This window comes from Neovison vison, chromosome 11, assembly GCF_020171115.1.
Source record: "Neovison vison isolate M4711 chromosome 11, ASM_NN_V1, whole genome shotgun sequence".
In the NCBI taxonomy this organism is placed as follows: domain Eukaryota; kingdom Metazoa; phylum Chordata; class Mammalia; order Carnivora; family Mustelidae; genus Neogale; species Neogale vison.
In genome coordinates this window covers 85,042,656-85,061,112 of record NC_058101.1, presented here as the reverse complement: position 1 = coordinate 85,061,112, position 18,457 = coordinate 85,042,656, and the positions used below count along the sequence as shown (strand labels likewise).

The following is an 18,457-nucleotide window of genomic DNA, read 5'->3' as shown; positions in this document are numbered from 1 at the left end:
CCAAGATGGTTCCAGAAATGATAGTTTCCTAAGATATAAAATTTAAAGCACGTTCCAAGCAGGGAAAAAAAATATGTACATATATATATATATATGCTTATATATATGATATAATCTTTTATCTGGTCATATCAGAGTGAAACTGAAAAATAATGAAGATTAAAAGATTAAGTGGCAAAATTCATCATCAAAAATACACAACAGGCTCTCTTCTCTTCCCTGTTCAAAAGCCGCATCTTCAGGTACAGTGCCAGCCGTGTGCCCAAGACAGAATGGTGAAAGTTAGAGTGAACGGATTTGGTTGTATTTGGTGCCTGGTCACCAGGACTGCTTTAATTTTGGCAAAGTGGATATTGTCGCCATCAATGACCCTTTCATTGATCTCAACTACGTGGCCTACATATTCCAGTATGATTCTATCCATGGCAAATTCTACGGCACAGTCAAGGCTGAGAACAGAAAGCTTGTCATCAATGGAAAGTCCATCTCCATCTTCCAGGAGCAAGATCCCACCAACATCAAATAGTGCGATACTGGTGCTGAGTATGTTGTGGAGTCCACTGGGGTCTTCACCACTCCGGAGAAGCCTGGAGCTCACTTGAAGGGCAGGGCCAAGAGGGTCATCATCTCTGCTCCTTCTGCTGATGCCCCCATGTTTGTGATGGGTGTGAACGATGAGAAGTATGACAACTCCCTCAAGATTGTCAACAATGCCTCCTGTACCATCAACTGCTTGGCTCCTCTGGCCAAGGTCATCCATGACAACTTTGGCATCATGGAGGGACTCATCACCACCTACCATGCCATCACTGCCACCCAGAAGACTGGACGGCCCCTCTGGGAAACTGTAGCATGATGGCCGAGGGGCTGCCCAGAACATCATCCCTGCTTCCACTGGTGCAGCCAAGTCATCCCTGAGCTGAACGGGAAGCTCACTGACCTAGCCTTCCATCCCCACCACCAATGTGTCTGTTGTGGATCTGACCTGCTGCCTGGAGAAAGCTGCCAAATATGATGATATCAAGAAGGTGGTGAAGCAGGCATCAGAGGGCCCCATCAAAGTCTTCTTGGGTTAGACTGAGGACCAGGTTGTCTCCTGTGACTTTAACAGTGACACCCACTCTTCTACCTTCAATGCGGGGGCTGGCATTGCTCTCAATGACCACTTTGTTAAGCTCATTTCCTGGTATGACCATGAATTTGGCTACAGCAACTGGGTGGTGGACCTTATGGTCCACATAACCTCCAAGATGTAAGAGCCCCCTGGACCACCAGCCCTAGCCAGAGGAAGAAGAAGAGAGAGGCCCTCAGCTGCTGGGGAATCCTTGTCCCAATTTATTTCCCAGAACACTGAGAATCTCCCAAGCTCCACTGTTTTCATCCCAGACCCCAGAAGAAGGGGAGGGGCTTGGGGATCCCTACCTTGTTATGTACCGTCAATAAAGTATACTATAACCAGCCCCCTCCCCAAAAAATACACAACATACTTTGTTGTCGCTCTCGACCCGCAAGAACGACACGTAGCCTGGTCTCTTGTTAATGTTGCTCTTTTTTTTATTCTCATACCACACTTGCTTATATGCAGTAGGGCAACCTATCAGAAGACAGATATTCTCAAGACATCCAATCACAGACCTGCTGCTAGGCTTCCCCTAGTTAGTCTATCCAGGGTCTGCTTTTCCTCCCCCACATGGGCTGCCGCTGATATTGACTTGTTTACGTGGAGGTCTGTTTTGGCACCTGGCCAGGCACCATCTTGCAATGGTGGGAACTTCCTTGGCCACAGGCGGTCCCCAACACTTTGTATTGTCAATGATGGTATCTTGGAAGTACTAAGGGTAAATAATAGTCAACTTCAAGTTTAAAATTTAGTGGACATATCATTTAAGGTGAAAGCAAAAATAAAGGTAGTTTTAGAGTACATGAAGATTTTAAAGCTTAAAAACACACTATATGATTTTAAAATAATTTCTTTTAGGAGAAAGTAAAATCCGAGAATGTTATGAAAGAAATGCAAAAAAAAAAGTAAATGATTAAATATTAGTAAATCTTACTGTTTAATAACAAAATTGTTATTATTGAGTTTGATTTTTAAAAAAAGTAAAAAAGAGGGGCACCTGGGTGGCTCAGGGGTTAAGTCTCTGCCTTTGGCTCAGGTCATGACCTCAGGGTCCTGGGATCGAGCCCCGCATCGGGCTCTCTACTCAGTGGGGAGCCTCCTTCCCCCACTTCTCTCTCTCTGCCTGCTTCTCTGCCTATTTGTGATCGCTGTCTCTGCCAAATAAATAAATAAAATCTTCCAAAAACAAAAAAAAAAGTAAAAAAAACCAACACTTTATAACATGTAAATAGATGAATCTGAGGACAGGGAATTTGGAAATAAACATGCTACAAGTAATATACATTTGTTAGGTTACACTGGTTATGTTTAAAATGGTATTAGGGAGATTATAAAAATCAAATCTGTTACTTCAAAATTATCTGAAGGAAGTAAATGCAGAAACTTTCTCAATACAATGGAAGGCAAAGGGCACCAGGCTGGCTCAGTTGGTAGGGCATGTGACTCTTAATCTCAGGGCTTTTAATTCGAGCTCCATGCTGGGAGGAGAGATTACTTAAAAATGAACTCTTAAAAAAAAAAAAAAAAAGAAAAGAATTGAAAGACGGGACAACAATGGAATAAAAATCGGTAGTCAAAAATTAAACAAACATAGTGATAAGTATAAATATATAAATAACTATAAAATTATTGATAATCTATAGAAATAGATTAACAGACTACTTGAAGAAATAAAAATCTAGCTGAATAATTTAAAAACATTCTGTTTTAATCTTTTAATTTATAGGATGAGATTGGGGGGGAATGAAAATCCATGGAACACACAAAAGAAAACTGGTACAAAATTATAACAGCAGAGACAAGATATAGTTAATGAAAAATGTGCTAATTTCAGCATATTAAACTTTTAAGAAGCAGCTAAGTTATCCTTGAACTAATTTTATAACATTAAATGCATTTATTTGTAAATAAGAAATGTCAAATTATGATCACATGTATTTGCTGGGGATTTTGGTCAGCTTATATTAAAATACATATATTTTTAAAATTTCCATTTTTATTGAAATTTGTTTTGATAAGCCTTTTTTCTCAACTACATTTCATTTCCTGGATAATCAAGATAATTTGATGTATTATGACTAGAGTGCTCATAAATTTATTATCCAAGCTGGAATATCTTTGACAGTGAAAGCAAAAACTGTTAATTACACTGGGACAATTTGAACTATCCAAGATTTATTACCATCCTGTTTTTAACTCTCATGGCTGGAATTTAGAGCACTTTTAATAACTTTAGAAATCCACTTTGTGGCTTGTTTACTAATTTTTTCAAATCGTCCCATCTATTTCAAAGATCAGCCTTGGTTTAAACATTTTACATTTAGAAGTGTTGTGACTCTGTTTTAGTTAGAATTTCTGACTTTTTTGTAGATGTTAGTCTTCTTGAACATCTTTGAAATTACTTCTTTTCAAGTCATTATCCACTTCTAAGATGAACTTCTCTTATATGCTTTTTTGGCTTTTTCATCTAGGATTAAAGATTACTGAGCTGATACGTATAGTCTCATGAATAAATTTAATGTTTTACAGTGACCTAATAAATGTGTTTGAAATTACAAACACTTCAGAGATGATTTTGAAAAGTCCTAACATGAAAAATAATAATTTAAGTTCAGACAGTTTCTTAATACCATGAAACTCACTTACAGTAGCAAATAATTAGTGAACTCTCACACCAGGGAAGTGGAAGCAAAAACTGTCATTTTGAGGAAAGTATTTTTTCACCTTGTAAAATTGCCAGGTGGCCTACTCTGTTCCCCGCTTACATAAATGTTTAACAATTACATGTGTCTTTGAAGAAGCATTGTCTTTAAACTTTGTATTTTTACTAGTTGTTAAGCTTGCAGAATGTGAAAATACAGCACCTAGGTGACTTTGCAAATTTGCTATCACTGATGTCCACGTGTACAGGGAGACAGTCTCCTCTACCTAGTTCCCTCTGAAGGGTGAAATTTCCAAAGCTCCTCAGAGACTGTCCATTTGAGCTTTCTTGGGGGAGTTGCACTAACTGATCTCCTGGACGTTGTGAGGTGGCCAATTCTAAAATCATTCCTTAGATCACAGCTTTTAGAACCTTTTGTTTTCCTTTGAAAATTTAATCCTCTCTTCGGATGGGATCTACATGTAACTTTTTGATGTTTTCCTTACTTTCAGTCGTGCTCAGGTTTATCAAGCCGGGCTGCCTTAGACATTTACTGTGCTGTTTGCAAAAATGAGTGCCCCATTTGAGTGAAATACTGCTAGTACTTTATTTGTCTTTGCACAACAGTTAGGATCCTGAACTATAGTTTAGATCATGTCATTTCCCCTTTCCAAAATTTTTCTGACTTCCCAGAAATAATTGCAAATTTTTCAAGAAAAAGTCTGCAATCTGATAGTGATCTCTCTTTTCTCTTTCATTTCCTGCCCATCTTCCAACACTGCCACCACACACTATCAACCAAACATGTTATAGACAAAGTTATAAACTTTGCAAAGAGTACTCAGATTTATTTTACCTGTGTAATCTCTCTTTGAGGAAATAGTCCAGATGCTGTCTCATTGCGTCTTCTGTGAGTTTCCAGTAACTTAGGACCTCTATTTTCAAGAAGTTATGATTTGTTCTGAATTACAAATGATTAGACATGAGAGTTTCTTCTCTTCCCATTCATTCTGGGGAACTAGAAAGATTATGTAGAATAGGGACAAATGATTTTATTATATTATTATTATATTATAATTGTATTAGCCTATTATTACTATGTCATGGTTTATCTTAATAATTTTTTTTTTAAAGATTTTATTTCTTTGACACAGAGAGAGAGATCACAAGTCGGCAGAGCAACAGGCAGAGACAGAGGAGAAGTAGGCTCCCTGCAGAGCAGAGAGCCAGACGTGGGCCTCAATCCCAGGACCCTGAGATCATGACCTGAGCCGAAGGCAGAGGCTTTAACCCACTGAGCCACCCAGGCGCCCCTATCTTAACAATTCTTAATCATATCTCAATCCCTGATTCAACTGAAGGACACAGGATGCCATTTCCAGGTTTGAGGCCAGTAAAATATCTAAAGACTCCTTCAGACTCTACCAGGCACCCACCTAGGAGTGCTGACTCCACACAGCTGTGTTCTGGCCATTGGCATCTGCTTGCCTCTTCCCTCAGCCAGCACACTTGCTGACTCTCAGTCAGCCACAGGCAACTGGCATCTCTCAATGTTGTGTTGTGTGGCATCATCATTTTCACTTACATCCTTTGCCTCAGAGGCAGAATTTGGATAATTCGAGCAGAGACATGTAGACTTTCATGAATTTGGACTGGCAAAAGAATGTGGTTTTAATGGAGCACATTTTCAAAAGAAAAGCAGAACACATGTTCTGCAGCTGAACTTCACAGAGACCCTAGTTTAATGAAACAGTAGTAGCCACCTCTTCTATAGTCCCTCAGTAGCAACAAAATGGTGGCACCAAAGGGAGAAAAATATAACCTTTCACACCTTATTTTTTTTCATTTTTAATATAAATCTATTACTTTTGGGGGGAAAAAGGAATTGAGGAAATTATAATTCCCTAAAACCACCGTAAAAGGGGAAAAAGCAAAGTAATAAAATTATAGCTTCTATTTAATTCTCTGACACAGTATCCATGTTAAATATATGATTTTTCATGAAAAAAAAATATAAGTTTAAGCATAGACTCCTACTGTCTATTCTTAATACTATTTCAGCAGCCCCATATATAAATAATCTCTTATTTCCTTGGGGACTAATTGGGGATTGTCTACTAGTCTGGCTGGCGGAGAGTAGGTCACACATTTTGTTTCAAGACTTGGTTTTATAGTTCTTTTCATGGAAGAATTTGTGTTTTTGTTCAGGTTTATTTATAAAGGGACTGTAGAAAAATTAATGAAGTCCTATAACTCATTGTCATACTGGCTGAGGAGTGTGAGGAGTGTGACCAAGTTTACTTCCTCTGCTGAAATTGTTGGGTGTGTCTGTCAATTTAAGGAAAGAAAAGTAGGTAAATCAATGGGTATCCCTGTTATTGTTCATATTGTTGTTAATTCGAGGATAAGTGGAGAAGGATCAGGGCCAGTATTTAGACCTTCTATTAGTACTAGAGTATATGTAGCCTGTGTGGAGAAGATTGCCTCCATATAGATGCTCGTTGCACATGCCATGTGATTTTATGTGACTCTATATGACTTACAAATGATAACTTATTAGATTTACTTTCAAATCAATAATATTTTAGGTGTGCATCTCAAAACTTCATATAATTTTTTTATATCATTCTTCAGGGCAGGAGTTTACAAGTAACCACACATAATACCTTGTGTTTTTTTTTTCATAATACCTTGTTTTAATAAATATTTGTCATTTTCCTTTCACAGGTTATTACTAATTTTTGTCTCATGCTCTTGCAAATTTGACATGATACAATAGACCTTTAATAATGTCCTGGATAATACAGAGATCAATTAAAATAGAGAGAGAGGTTTTCACATGGCATGGTCCACTTTATTAAAGAGTTTCACGTGTTTCCTTTTATCCTAAGATTTGGTGCTTAGCTATAGATAAGACAAACCTTTGATTATATTAACTAAATTTGATTGTTAAAAGGAACACTTTTGAGTAAAGTTGGAAAATAAGTGAAGTCATGGAAACTTAGCAAAACAGTTGTGCTTTCCTCAAGGTAATATGGTATTACTCTTTTGATGAGTACCCAAACACATAGAAATACAATGCAAAATGAAAAAAAAAATATGTGTGTATATATATATATATATAAAATTATTATTATTAACTTATTTATTTATTTGAGGGAGAGAACGAAAGAGCATAAACAAGGGAAGCCACAAAGGAAGAAAGAGAAGCAGATTCCTCACTGAGCAAGGAGCCTGATGCTGGGATTGATCCAAGGGCCTTGAGATCATAACCTCAGCCAAAATCAAGAGTTGAACACTTGATTACGGAGCCACCCAGATGCTCAAGTTATTTTCAACAATAATAAAGCTCTTAACATGAGTTACATCTATCTTCTTCCTGCACCAAGACATTATTAGAAAAATTTTCCAAAAGTCAGAAAATAGTTAAGGGGAGAAAAAGTGTCAGGATGTTTCTTCAATGTCATACAAGGGTATTTTCATGGATTATTTTATTCTCTAGGAAAATTTACTCCTGTTTGACTTTTTATTTACATGTTGATTAGAATCAAGATAATATACAGTTGAAGATTTTTGTTGAGGAAAAAAATAAAACAACAATTCTAAAGGTAATGATCTTATTGTCCTTAGTTTAGTATCTGACAGAATCTCAATTCTAACACTCTTTTTCTACTTCCTATAAATTCTGTTTCCAAACTGCTGTTGGAATGACTTTTACTATTTTATTGTTTCCTCATTCATGAGTTAAGTACAATTTTGATGCAGGCAGCTTTTATATTTGTATGAGATTAATGTTTTTCACTTTTGAAAAAATATTCTTTAACACATCAATGGAACCTAGGATTCAGAAAAATATTATATTCTAGTCTGAAAAAAAACAAATTCTCAGAAGCCCAGTATAACACCAAATAATTGGTAAAAAGTTAAGAATTTGACAAAAGATATTATATCCCATATACCTTGTAAAATGAAAAACTACATAGATCATATCAAGTCAAAGTTAAACTATATCTTAATATAGCCTTGATTTGTATCTTTGTAAAAATGTTATTGGGAAACAAGTTTCTGCTCTAGGATGAGCAGCATATGGCTATTTATTAGTATTACTGTTTCATTCTTTTTTAAAGATTTATTTATTTATTTTAGAGAGAGAGAGAAAGTATGAGCAGGAGGAGGGGCTGAGGGAGAGGGAGAGAGAGAAAATCCTCAAGCAGACTCCCCACTGGGCAGGGAGCCCTATGAAGGTCTCCATCCCAGGACCCCGAGATCATGTTGTGAGCAGAAATCAAGAGTCAGACATTTAACCTATGGAGTCACCCAGACACCCTTTTTATTTCATTCTTCAAGGTACACTGTTATTCAGCATTATGCATGATAGCTGAAAGTGAAACTAATCCAAATAAATAGATAACCCAGGATATTATTTAGTCATAATAAGGAATGTAGCTCAGATACATTCCATTGCATGGATAAACCTCCTAAAACTCGATGTTAAGTGAAAAGAGTGACAAAAGACTTCCTATTATATGATTCTATTTATGAGAAATGTCCAGAATAGACAAATCTTTAAAGACAGAAAGTATATTAGTCCTTGCCAGGGGTTAGGAATGGGGCAACAGCTAAACGGGTATGAGATTTCTTTGTGTTGTAAATAACGTGTTTTATATTAGATTATGGTTATTGTGTGACGCTCTGTAAGTATACTAAAAACCATTAAGTTGTTAAGCTAAGTGGGTGAACATTATGGCACATAAATTGTTCTCAATAAAAGGATTAAAAAATAAGATTCGGGTGTATGGGTGGCTCAGGTCATGATCCTGGAGTCCCAGGATCAAGTCCCGCATCAGGGTCCCAGCTTCCCGGGGAGTCCGCTTTTCCTCTGACCTTCTCCCCTCTCATGCTCTCTCTCTCACTCTCTCTCTCCCAAATAAATAAATGGGATCTTTTAAAAAAATGCATTGTTATTGCTTGAGAGTTTTTAATGTTCTCTTCTATTCCCCAATGTAAATCTACTGAGTTTGGGCTGTTTTCGTTATTCTAATTAGGGCATTAAAATGAATATAGTGTATTTATGTGTTATGGTTATCTCTATAGTCCCACAGACATGAAATGATACTTAAAATGGCAATAGTTAAGCTAATCATAACAGATTTTAATGGTTTTTGGATACACGTCATCAGGTTTGATCTTCACTATTCCCCAAATTATATGATAATGAGCTACACATTTATAACATTTGGTTTTACTTACTAATTCCAGACACATTCAGCATTTTTAATAATACTTCTTGAAGTTTCAGGATTACCATGTTACCAGGATGCAAATAACAAACAGCATCTAAAATAAAAGTGAAGCGTAGTTTTTAGTAATCCTAAAGGAAAGAGTCTTGTGTTAGTTGACGTTTGTTATGTTGGAGACAAATATTCCCCTCCATTTTTTATTTCTTCCCTTTCCTTCATCCTTTCCCTTAAAAATTCCTCACTTTTCCACTCCCATTTGTCTCCAGCCTCTGCTATCCATATAACCAGCACACACTGAGGTAAACTTAACATCAACTGAATAAGTAAAAACATTTAGATTGGAAGGAGCATGTAATTTCAACTTGAGGAAGTTTTCATTAACCACATGGCTGAGGAAATTTTATCTACCCCTTTGTATTTTAAGCCTACAAGAGCAGTAAATGTGATTTTTATAGTCACCTGTAACCATGAGAATGGAAAGGTGGTAGGTATGTATGTCTAAAGCTTGCCTTAATGAGGAATAGATTCTGGGTGTAGTACTTCTAAGGAATTCATTACCAAACAAAGAAATAAAATAGGTTCTAAAACAATTTCTAAAATTATGTACTATGTAAGAGCTCTATGCATATTTTAATGGAATTGGTATTAATTTATGCATAAGGATTCTCTTTCATGTACTACTTTCTTCAAAGTTACAAATTATCAAGCTTCATGGCCCCACTGTTGATGTTTAAATGCTTTTTTTTTTTTTTCCTTTTCTTTTCTTAATGCCTTTTAAAGAAAAAGTCTGACCTTGGCAAAATAAAGCAGAGCCTGAGTCAACAATAAATACACACTCTCTCTTTCCAGAACTCAAATTGTTTTATAGGTAGCTTTTCAAAGGCACAGTTTTGGAGTGAGAAATTGCTTCCCATCCTGTATTTAGAGGGGTTGTGTGATTTTTATGTCGAGATGCACATTTTGACTGTTGAAGAGTATGTGATAATGAAAAACTTGCAACTTCTCTGCAAACAGCTGTGCCATTTCAGACAACCCACTCCCTTTCCTGTCTGGATTTTTTTATTTTTGTTTTTATTTTTAATCCTTGTGAGATCTTAGGCAATGTTTTTCTTTCAAACTTGATTTCTGTGTCTACTGGCATTTCTTCCTCTAATTTCATGGGTCAAAAATAACATAAGTGGTTTTATTTATTTTGGGGTGAATTTCACACTTTGAAGCATTGATTTGTGTATATTTATCTATTTATTTATTAGAGAGAGAGAGTGAGAGAGAGCACAAGCAGGGGGCAGAGGGAGAGGCAGAGGGAGAGGGACAAGCAGATTCCCAGCCAAGTGCAGAGCCCAACGTGAGACTTGATTCCAGGACCTCAGGATTATGACCTGAGCTGAAGGCAGATACCATCCACATGCCCCTGTTTGTGTATTTTTAACACGAGAAATTCTAGAGTCTTTTCATCTTTGTTACAACAGATTATCTATCCATTTCTCATTCAAAAATTACAGACTAATGAAATGTTAGCAACTCTTGTAAGGTTATTTAAAATCCATTTCTTATAGCAAAGGATGTATACTATGCAACATTAAAAAATAAACCTACTGTAATATTATTTATCCATATCCATCATCTATTCACAAACCTTGCCATTCCAGTTTGTTCATAGTATCTTCAATTTAAAAAAGAAATCAAAGATGACTAAAGCTTAAAATAAATGTTAGGTATTATATATCAACCTTCAATATTTTTACCTTGAAGGAGCCATTTAAATATTTTTAGTGCCTTCATAAAATTATAATGCCTATATACTTTAGTGTGATCAATTAATTGTAGATATTATAATATGATCATAATTACAAAGAGAATTATTTTTCTGTGGATCTGTTTATTTTAGCCAATTTATTGGCCTGTTATTTGTATGATTCTCCATTTCCACCATGGACATCACTCCAATAAAGATCAGAAATTATGGTTAAAAAAAAAGCCTTCCAGTTTTTTTCTTTCTTACTTTTTGTTTTTTAAATGAATTTACTTTTGGGTAAATTGGAAGGGGAGATGAACCATGAGAGACTATGGACTCTGAAAAACAATCTGAGGGGTTTGAAGTGGCGGGGGGATGGGAGGTTGGGGTACCAGGTGGTGGGTATTATAGAAGGCACGGCTTGCATGGAGCACTGGGTGTGGTGAAAAAATAATGAATATTGTTTTTCTGAAAATAAATAAATTGGAAAAAAAATTTTAAAAAAATGAATTTACTATTTTATTTTTTTTATTTTTTATTTTTTTTAAGATTTTATTTATTTATTTGACAGAGAGAGGTCACAAGTAGGCAGAGAGGCAGGCAGAGAGAGAGGAGGAAGCAGGCTCCCTGCTGTGCAGAGAGCCGGAAGCGGGACTCGATCCCAGGACCCTGAGATCATGACCTGAGCCGAAGGCAGCGGCTCAACCCACTGAGCCACCCAGGCGCCCCTGAATTTACTATTTTAAATATGTTTTCTTACCCAAATAGGCCTAATTGTCATAAGTTTCTACTCTACAAGATTCTTGTATTACATGGCATGTGTTATCTGCTAGAGTATTTTTATTATATTTACAAAATGAGTTTTTAGCCAAATTTTTAAGAGCCTTCACCCAGGCCCTTATAGTTAATTTTTTTTTTAATTAACTACTTTCTTTCCTTGTCATAAATTTTATAAATGTATAAGGCAAACAACACATTTTGGTTAAATGGCTATCTTAAGTCATAATGGGATTTAATTTTTTCAAAAGACTCAGGAAGATAAATCTAACTAAAATTATAAATTGATTTGGGTAAATTTTATTTATAATATATTTTGATTATGTTGAAAAGCAAAACTAAACCAAACAAATTTGAATTAAAATATATAGTTTATGACAAATTTGACACAAGGCATTCAAATTAATATTTTCATACTAAGAGATATATTAAGGCTCAAAGAGAGATTTAGCAGTACAAAATTATCATATACATATGAGCCTTTCATAGGTGTATGTATACATTTTAAATATTTTCTAAACTAAAAATAAAAATGAAATATAACAGTAATATGAAAACTGAGCTTCCTTTTCTCTACACTCAATTGAGGCCAAATCTGAGCTAAACACATACATATTTCATTTTTAACTTAAATGAGATGATTTCTGTTTCTGCTTATGATTCTTAGTATACAAAAAAGCTTGTTTACCTATACAAAATATGTAAACTGCAGCAAAATGTTTATTGGTTTCATAGTAAATGGTGGAATAGAAATTCAGACTTTGTCTAAGATGGATCAATGAATCTCATCTTGAATGACTGAACAGTCTTTAGCTCTCAAAGTTCCTCCTCTTTGTTAAAGTCAACTTCTCTGATGAACAGAAAATTTAGATAAATGGTCCTTAAGCCTTTCATTCACTTGTAGTGAAAGTGGGGTGTGATTATCTTCAAATTTGATATGCAGTTATTTCAGGTGGTTTTCTGTTTTTCTTTTTTAGTTTTATTGATTTATATGATAGAGAAAGGGAGAGAGTGAGTGCACAAGCAGGGGGAATGGCAGGCAAAGGGAGAAGCAGGCTCCCTATTGAGCAAGGAGCCCGATGTGGGACTCTATCTCAGGACCCTGAGATCAGGGCCTGAGTTGAAGGCAGGCACTCAATGAACTGAGCCCCCAGGAGTCCCTCAGGTGGTTCTCAATAAGACTTAGAATGGTCTGATATTCTCTTTCCTCATGAAGACCAAAAAACAGGAAACACTTTAACATCTCCTTTGAAACATGATTTGCCCAAAGATTAAATTTTCCTTTAAAGCCAAGGCTATAGTCACTCAATGGCAGAACATATTCCACAGGACACTGAATTCTTGTTTCATAGATTCATGTGATGAAAAATATCTGATAGTAAGCTTGTTTCTGAATATTCAGCAAAGCCTGACATTACTTTTCTGAAAATGATTTCTCCAATTCACCTTTCAACTCAAACACCTTATTGAGAATGCCTTTTGGCTAAGCCATCAAATTTCTGTGCTTTGCACAAGATTTATATGTTCTTGGTCTAGGTTTTCATATACTTCTTTAAATGCTCTTGAGTGAACTTGTCTTTGTTTAAAAAAATATTTTGTAACATCATCAAGAAAAATTTCATTTTATTTCTGAGAATTTTTGATACTAGCACCTCTCTGTGAAAAATGTGATGTGAGGACTCTTTTTGTTTTTGTTTTGTTTTTGCAAAAGAAGTGAAACCCTCCATAAAGCCAATCATTGATGCAGTACTATCTGTACAGATGCTGACAGATATTTTTATTTCCAAATATGAAGGCCACATTTTAAATATGTTTTAGTCATTATTTATTTGCATTGGCTTTCACAGCAGAAAATATTTTATTGAATTTAACCATGATTTACAAATCTTGCAAGGCAAGACATTTCCTGGGGAAATCTGTTCACTCATCATTTTAGTATAGAAGTTTTTTACATAAATCTCTTCAGCATATGCTATGTGCCATCAATACATCACCTTACTGTACTGTTTGAGGATGGAACTATTTCCATTCCTTGTACTATATATTTTCTTAGTGTTTTACTGACTATATCTTTACCTGCTGGAATTATTAGGTACTTAACAACTATGTGACTTTTCTTTTTCTGGGATTCTGTAATTTTTTTTATTTTATTGCTTTTATTAATTTTTAAATTTTTTATAAATATATATTGTATTTTTATCCTCAGTATTACAGGTCTGTGAATTTCCAGGTTTACATATTTGACAGCACTCACCATAGCACATACCCTCCCCAATGTCCATATCCCCACTACCCTTTCCTGACCCCTCTCCCCTCAGCAACCCTCAGTCTGTTTTTTGAGATTGAGTCTTTTATGGTTAGTCTCCCTCCCAGTCCCATCTTCTTTCATTTTTTCTTTTCCTAACCCCCAAGCCCCCCATGTTGCATCTCCACTTTCTCATATCAGGGAGGTCACATGATTGTTGTCTTTCTCCAACTGACTTATTTCACTAAGCATAATACCCTCTAGTTCCATCCACGTCATTGCAAATGGCAAGATTTCATTTCTTTTGATGGCTGCATGGTATTACATTGCATATATATATATACTACATCTTCTTTATCCATTCATCTGTTGATGGACATCTAGGTTCTTTCCATAGTTTGACTATTGTGGTCATTGCTGCTATAAACATTCAGGTACACATACCCCTTCAGAGCACCACGTTTGTATCTTTAGGGTATATACCCAATAGTGCAATTGCTGGTCATAGGGTATCTCTATTTTCAGTTTTTTGAGGAACCTCCACACTGTTTTCCAGAGTGGTTGCACCAGCTTGCATTCCCACCAACAGTGTAGGAGGGCTCCCCTTTCTCCACATCCTCACCAGCATCTGTCGTTTCCTGACTTGGTAATTTTAGCCATTCTGACTGGTTTGAGGTGGTATCTCATTGTGGTTTTGATTTATATATCCCTGATGCCAAGTGATGTGGAGCATTTTTTCTTGTATCTGTTGGCCATCTGGATGTCTTCTTTGCAGAAATGTCTGTTCATGTTCTCTGCCCATTTCTTGATTGGATTATTTGTTCTTTGGGTGTTGAGTTTGCTAAGCTCTTTATAGATTTTGGATACTAGCTCTTTATCTGATATGTCATTTGCAAATATCTTCTCCCATTCTGTCAGTTGTCTTTTGGTTTTGTTAACTGTTTCCTTTGCTGTGCAAAAGCTTTTGATCTTGATGAAATCCCAATAGTTCATTTTTGTCCTTGCTTCTGTTGCCTTTGGCAATGTTCCTAGGAAGAAGTTGCTGCGGCTGAGGTCAAAGAGGTTGCTGTTTGTGTTCTCCTCAAGGATTTTGATGGATTCCTTTCTCACATTGAGGTCCTTCATCCATTTTGAGTCTATTTTCATGTGTGGTGTAAGGAAATGGTCCAATTTCATATTTCTTCATGTGGCTGTCCAATTTTCCCAGCACGATTTGTTGAGTAGACTTTTTATCCTACCTTCCTTCCCTTCCTTCCTTCTTTCTTTCCTTCTCCTTAATTAATTTTTGATATGAGATTCCAGCAGTTATTTGAAATAACCAGTACCTTAACTAGTCAAATGGCTCTGATTTGGTTTTAAAGTTTTTTCAATGTTTCTGTAGCCATTGTTTCATATATAAGTTGTTGGCCATAAAGCACTGACCAATTAGAATAATTTGTACCACCAGCCCATGTAAAAACCTTTGAGAATTAGTGTTTTCTTTATTATTAACCTTATCAGAGTAGTCCATAGGTCTCTAATTTCCCTCGTTTTTTCTTTATTATGGGCATCTCCACTTGCTGTCTTACATATGTTTAAAAGCAAATCATTTTAGCCTATGTTAGTGAATGAGTTATCTGCCAGAGGGAATGACATAAATGCATCTCACCTCTGTCCCTGCTACCAACATCAGAAAACAAAACACTCTCACAACTGGCATTACCTCAGTCTCTTTTGAAATTTGATGGTATTTCTGTGCTTTTGAGGACATGAAGGCAATAGCCTCCTGGTGTGGGCGCTGTTTATTCATTTCTTCAAACTTGCATGTCACTTTCCACTGAAGCATGGGAGTCTCTTTACTATGACTTTGTGCTGTTTCAGTCACACTGGATCCAAAGCCATGCTCTTTTGTGTTCCCAGAATCACACACACACCTATTTTGTCTTCCCAGTATCTCTCTCACACACACACACACACACTCACATATTTTTGTATGAGAAAAAAAAAATACTGTAACAGAAATGCTGAGGAAACTTACCACACACTAACTTCTTTCTAAGTAAGTTTCCTTCAGAATTTCAGAGATGAGAAAGCTAAAGTGTCATTTCTCAAAAAACTCTGCAGACACAGTTTTGGATGTGACTTGCCCTGGGAAAGTCCTGGGAGACACAGATTTGGAAGTAAATGAAACTGGGAGAAAAATAAGTAAATAAATGAATGAATTGGGAGAGAGACGGAACACGAGAGCCCACATTTCTTGGCATGGATGACGGCAGCAGTGGCATGATTATCAGGGCTGAAGTTGCCTTGGAAGCTTCCAGATTGTGGCAGAGCAAGCCACTCTCCTGGCAATTCAATTTTAATGGTGTGATTTTTGGAGTCACCGTGGATCTTAGAGTCTGTTTCCTTAGCTGTCCCAGTAATTCTTTTTGTTTTTTTTTTTAAGATTTTATTTATTTATTTGACAGATAGAGATCACAGATAGGCAGAGAGGCAGGTAGAGAAAGAGAGAGAGGAGGAAGCAGGCTCCCTTCTGGGCAGAGAGCCTGATACAGGGCTCTATCCCAGGACCCTGATTAAAGCAGAGGCTTTAACTCACTGAACTACCCAGGCACCCCTCTCCCAATAATTCTTTAAACTATACAAATCTGTATCTGATGTCTGTATTTGTGTCATTGAAAACAGTAATGTATTTGTATTTAAACAAGTTAGGTAAAATTCAGTTCACAGGGATACACAATTCTGAACAAATGGTGTTTTTTATTTTATTTGATCTCCTTCCCTTGAACTCAGTTATAATTCTGTAGAAAAGTGGATAGATTAAGATAGTTACAAAAATACCCCCTCCCATCTTTTTTCTACTTCTCTTCCTTCCATTTCTCCCTTCCCATTTTGAATCATACATATTGTCACCAAACCATTATTTTTGACCAATCATTTATTAGGGACTCTTTTCCTCCTTTTTTCCTTCAGAAGGCTCTTAGTTCTTTCAAATAAGTTAGTTTCTAGTCATCCTATCAAATCATACCTTCATCCAGGCAGGCCTGTGACATACTGTAGTGATTGTAGTCAATTGTTATAGGAAACTCCTAGTGTGAAGTTATTGTCTGTATTTTATTAAGGTAAAATGCTGGAATTGCTTAATATCTGTGGTTTCTTTTACTGTTTTCTTAAGAAACATGAACATAAGTTAGCCAGGAAAATTAACAGATGTCAATCATTAAACCTGCTTATTACTGGATGTTTTCTTCAAATACAATGTAAATATTGTGGTTTTTTTTAAGTAGACATGTAAACAAGTATCTGTAATTTATAGTGAATTGGGACACAATTATCCACTGTATTTTCAAAAGATAAATTCTTTTTTTTATATGTTTCAATGATTGTTAGCAACAACATGGAGGGTCTACCAATTAGGAAATCAAATTATCCAAACGTGATATAACCAAGATCTTGATAAGGCCTTAGCAAGAGGATTCTCAATGAGAGACATCATACAGAGGATTATATAGTATAAATTTTCCCAAGTAAATTCTGGAAAATAAAGTTGAAGCAGTTTTGTTTCCAATTGGAAAGAGAAGAAATTGTGAAGGGTGAGGGAACCTTTCTTTTTTTACCTCTTGGTATCATGATAGTTCCATTTACTGAGGTAGGGATTACATTAGAGAGACTAATTTGTGCACTGTGTTGTACAGATGACTTTCATCCCTTTCAAGAGAGAAGAACTCATTTACCCAGTGGTTAAAAAAGTTGCTGACTGATAGATTATAATCAAAATTCACTCCAGAGAATGCCCCAGACTAAAGAGAACCATATGCCCATAGTCACCTCCTCTTGGAGGGCACCTGAGTCCAACAATTGATTGATGTCAAAGTGTACTTGCCCTTGCAGCTCAGCTTCTTCTGTCAGTCATGCTTCCTTTATCCCCCAAATTGCTGATACCTACAGGGCTCATAAACATCTTCCTTTCAAACTCTGCCCCAGTATTTTAGTTTACTTTTATATGTGTTGTGTTTAAGTATATATGTGTTGTGTTTAAGGTAGATCTAGGACTCAACAAAGAGTTGAGTTGCCTTAAATGAGAAAAGCAATTTGAGTCACAGGGCATTGGAAGCCATAGATATGAAATAGATAATTCATGGAAGTTTTACAATGCAAAAGAAGTGGGACAAGGAACAATACTTGAGAATAGAGATTTTTAAATTTGGACAGAAGAAGAGAAACCAGGAAAGAAGATTCAGTAAGGGAGAGAAGTTAGAGATATTAAAGAAGAGCCATAGAAATAAGGATCCAAAGAAGCCAAGGAAAGGCAATATATTATAGAGAAAAGAATGATCTCAAAGTCAGATACTCCAGAAATGTCAACTAAGAGAACAGAAAAATGCCTAAGAATTTATTTTAGGAATTCAATGTTTATTATTATAGACATCATTTCAGTATAATCTTAGCAAATAAATCAGACCCAAATGGGTTGAATAAGAAGTTGAGAATAGAAAAACAATAATAAAATACTTTTCTTAAAGAATAAAAACAAAGAGGGGCTTTTGGGTGGCTCAGTGCATTAGGCATCTGCCTTTGGCTCAGGTCATGATCCTGGGGTCCTGGGATCAAGCCAGCATGGGGGCTCTCTGGTCAATGGAGAGTTTGCTTCTTCCTTTACCCTCCCCCTTTTCACTCTCTCACTCTCTCACAGGCTCACTCAATCTCTGTCTCTCTCTCA

At 36.1% G+C, this 18,457-nt stretch overlaps 1 pseudogene; it reads left to right on the top strand.

Annotated features, from left to right (window-relative positions):
• The first annotated feature begins 272 nt into the window (after positions 1-272).
• On the top strand, positions 273-1,256 carry LOC122890261 (annotated as a pseudogene).
• Positions 1,257-18,457: the final 17,201 nt, after the last annotated feature.